This window comes from Chiloscyllium plagiosum, chromosome 11, assembly GCF_004010195.1.
Source record: "Chiloscyllium plagiosum isolate BGI_BamShark_2017 chromosome 11, ASM401019v2, whole genome shotgun sequence".
Classification (NCBI taxonomy): Eukaryota; Metazoa; Chordata; class Chondrichthyes; order Orectolobiformes; family Hemiscylliidae; genus Chiloscyllium; species Chiloscyllium plagiosum.
Window position 1 is genome coordinate 84,137,957 of NC_057720.1, and position 4,484 is coordinate 84,142,440.

Sequence of the window (4,484 nt, forward strand, 5' to 3'; positions counted from 1 at the left end):
CACTCTCTATCCTCCTTACATTCATCAAAAATGCAATGCCATGTTACTACACATTTCCTCATCTCACTTGCATACTCTGATGAATCCTTTATAGCCCTACATCCACTATAGAGAACGTACAGTTCTCAGGAACCATGCAACAGCAATGAGATTTAGATTAAAATGCCTGAAAACCATTAAACCACTAAAAAGAAAATCTTTATTTCAAAGGCATCATCATTCATACTAGACAAAAAAAAGCTCAAGAGCAAAAGGTTGCTATCCTTGAAGTTTCTGAAACCGTACCAAAGATGTATTCTGATACTGCAGTCCAGTAACACTTTCCATAGTTCTTTGATCAAAAGACCACCTGCTGATCTCAAGCTTTTGAAATCCAGGGCTGAAAATGTGTTGTTGGAAAAGCGCAGCAGGTCAGGCAGCATCCAAGGAGCAGGGGAATCGACGAATCCAGCCAAGCATACAAAATGGAGCAACTGTCCTAACAAATGCTCCCAGTTTCTGTGACAGAATGGATATTCATCACCTGTAAATAAGTGGAGGGGTGGCACGTTGCAAAGCATTTCTTCTACCTTCAGAAGCAGGATTTTAAAAATCCTGCCACTCCAATTAAATCAGATCATGGCAGCAGACAACTTTATTTTTACACATTGCAAGTCCTGAGGAAGTGGTGAATGCAGGTACAATTACAATGTTTAAAGACATTTGGATAAATACATGAATAGGAAAAGGCTGCGAGTGATGTTGGTCAGGAATAGGTACGTGAGACTAGTCTAGTTTGGGATTATGTTTAGCATGGGCTGGTTGGACCGAAGGGTCTATTTCTGTGCTGTATGACTCTACTTTGGTATTTTTCTCCATTGAAAATGAACTGCAATATATGTGAACAATTACACAGTGCAGAGATTATGTAATATGTAAATACAATTGTTGTACCATTTATTGTATATTTAATACTAACATGTTATTATTACCAGCGTGACATAAAACTAGTGGCAAGATAACGTTGATTAGTAATGAAAATGCCTCTTTCTGACACAGTTTTGTTCTTCTTTGAAAGAATTATGATGAAACTGTGGGGGTTATATGGAGGCATTTTAATATCATTTGCTCAAAATTTGATTTCTTGGACTTTGAGGTTAAATTTATGGGGTTGTCTGTGTGTTTGGAGTTAGAATAGAATCCCTTTAGTGTGGAACCATTTGGCCCATTGAATCTACACTGACTATCTGAACAGCATCCCACCCAGACCTATCCTCCTATCCTATCCCTGTAACCCTGCATTTCCCATGGCTAATCCGTCTAGCTTGCACATCCCTGGACACTATGGGCAATTTAGCATGGCCAATCCACCTAATCTGCGCATGTATGGGCTGTGGGAGGAAACCAGAGTACCTGGAGGAAACCCATGTGGGGAGAATGTGCAAACTCTACACTGACAGTCGCCTGGGGGTCCCTGGCACTGTGAGGCAGCAAGATTTTAATAAAATGAAACTATAATACACATAATTCCATAATGCGAGACAAACTTTGTAGTCTCTGCCTTTCATTTTTGGCAGTCTGGACTAGGAAACCACTTGAGAGAAAAGCATATATTATGCTCCAAAGTACTCACAAATCTTTTGATAGAAAAACGTGTTAAGTGGCATTCCTAAAAAAAGGAGCTTTGTGGAATTAAATAATCTTAGAATAAGAAGTTATTATTAATTCCAGACCTCAGTGTTGGGATAGTCAATGGAAAATAAAAGTTTTTGAAAATTTGAAAAGAAATGGAAGTTGTGGGATAGTGTAGAATTGGGAGGAAGCCAAGTCAGGAGCATAATAATAAAGAAAGAGTCATCGACAGTTGCAGCATATGAACTGAAATTCTTGTTACTTCAAGCCCAATAAAGTATTAAAAGAGTTTCTCTCTCTCTCTCTCCCCTCCTTGAAAATGAGCCAGATTCAGCCTTGCTAAAAGTACAGCACTAGATGCTCCTAGGATTGCAACAACAATTGAGGAGAAAGTGAGGTCTGCAGATGCTGGAGATCAAAGTTGAAACTTTATTGCTGGAACAGCACAGCAGGTCAGGCAGCATCCAGGGAACCTGAAGAAGGGCCTGTGCCCGAAACGTCGAATCTCCTGTTCCCTGGATGCTGCCTGACCTGCTGTGCTGTTCCAGCAATAAAGTTTCAACTTGCAACAACAATTGTAAAGCTGCACCAGGTATACTGACCTCATTGCAAATCTGTGGTTTCTCTTCAATCCATAAAGAATTCTTGGGTTATTTCTATTGTGTGTATGAATCTATTATGAGGAAATGGAACAATTTCTTTTCTTGTTTATCTTCATTTCTGTTGTTAATGTATTTTTGTTTTATTAAACAAAAAGACTGCAACATTGTACGCTTGTGTTTCAGTAAATTATCACCCTGATTACAAAAATAAACTCTCCAGCCAGGTTCTTGTCAGAGATTTGACTTGTCTGGTAAAAACATCAATTGGGCATTGCCCCATATCAGTTGGGGCCACTGGACCACAACAATTATACTAGTTGGCTATTTTGTATGAAGGTCGTTAAGGGTTGATACTGAGGAGTGCCATAGCACCAGCCATGATGTCACAGGGACTCAAAGGTAAAACAGCTTAGGATCTTAACATCTAGTCCTTGTCTAAGTTCCATTACACTGTCTAGTGTGTTAATGTAATCTGTAATTAGTTGCCAACATGTAATAAACTATATCTTGTTAACCCTCAGACACTCTTCTGGTCAGATCAGGAAATGGTTTCCTTCTACCATGCTAGAAAAAGCAGGCCCTCATATGCTTAATTAGAATGGTGGCAGCAATCTTCATCATGAACCGCAGCTCCTTGTGAGTGGCTTGCTCATATAATGGATGAATAGTCGAGAATCATGAGCTTGGCCACAGCAACTGTGGAATTTAACTTCAATTAATTAAATAAATCTGGAAAAAATGCTGCTACTAATCATGTGACCTTGAAGCTACAGGGTTATAGTAAAAAAATCCATCTGGCTCACCATTTTGCTTAAGGGAAGGAACTCTGCTTTTCTTGCCTTGCCTGGCCTACATGTGATTCTAGACTTACAGCAATCTGACTGACTTTTAAATGCTCATTAAAACCCCTCAACCCATCAGTAAAAGTACTTGTTCCAAGTCTTGTGCCAAGGCATACAAGACAATGGGCCAAGCGTTGAAAAATGGGATTAAAATAGTTAGGTGCCCACTGTTGACCAGTGCAGACCAATGGGCTAATGGGCCTTTTTCTGAGCTGTAAATCTCAGTGACTCTATGGATAAAATCATTTGACATTGATTAAGCACTAATCATGATAAATACACATGCAAAGCCAGTAACTCCTGAAAGGTCCTCCTCACTAACAACTGGTGGCTTGTACAAAAGCTAGGAGTATTGTCCTACAGACTAGTCATGCGCAGACAATCATACCTTTCAGCCATTTTCCCAGACTCTTCTATTTCTATCTTTCAGTGTACCCTGTCTAGACACACTGTCCTGTCCTTGGCAGGACTGAACCACTAGAGGTGGAGGCACTGTGGTTTGCAATGTAGAGTGGCCCTGGGAAGTTTCATACCATCAGGGTTAAAAACCATCCTCATGATTATCATAACACAGCCTCCCTCACCTCATAAATCAGTCCTTCTGCACACTGGAAATGATTTAGAAGATGCACTGAGAGTAGGAATGCAAATAATGTGTTTTGGGTGAGAAAATTCAATGTCCATCACTAAATGTGGCCCATTTAGTGATGGACATTGAATTACCTCTAAGCTATGTGCACATACTAAAACATTGACATCAGGTTCCAGGAGCACTGCTCTGCATGAAACTCGGGCGTCTGCTCAGCAGAAAAGAAATTACAGCAAATGTAGCTCAATAGCACCATTAATGACCAAGTTGGCCAACAGCATATCTACCAGATAGACATCGACAGATGGTGAATGAATCAACAGGAGATTACCTTGTCCTCACCAATCTACGTGTCATTGAAATGTAATTAACTATGATGGTATTCAGAGAAGTGACAACTGTACAGCCCTGGTGGGAAGATGGGGCTTTCTTCACACTGAGCATCCTCCATGTGTTGTGTGGCAATATCATTACTGCTAAATGGGAAATCAGACCTAGGAGTCAAAAACTGTGCATCAGTCAGGGTGATGTGGGCCATCAGCACCAGCAGGTGCAGGTTCTACTGAATCTTCATTTTTATGAGATTTAAGTCCAACTAGTTTTCTTCTTGGTTCCCACTGACATTTATTTTTTGCAAGTGCTTCTTGATGCCACACTCAGTTAACTACTGTCTTAATGTCACTAGCACTTGACCACTGGAAGTCATCTAGGAGAAAGTGAGGACTGCAGATGCTGGAGAGCAGACTTGAAAAATGTGATGCTGGAAAAACACAGCAGGCCAGGCAGAATCCGAGCAGCAGGAGATTCGATGTTTCGGGCATAAGCCCTTCTTCAGGAATG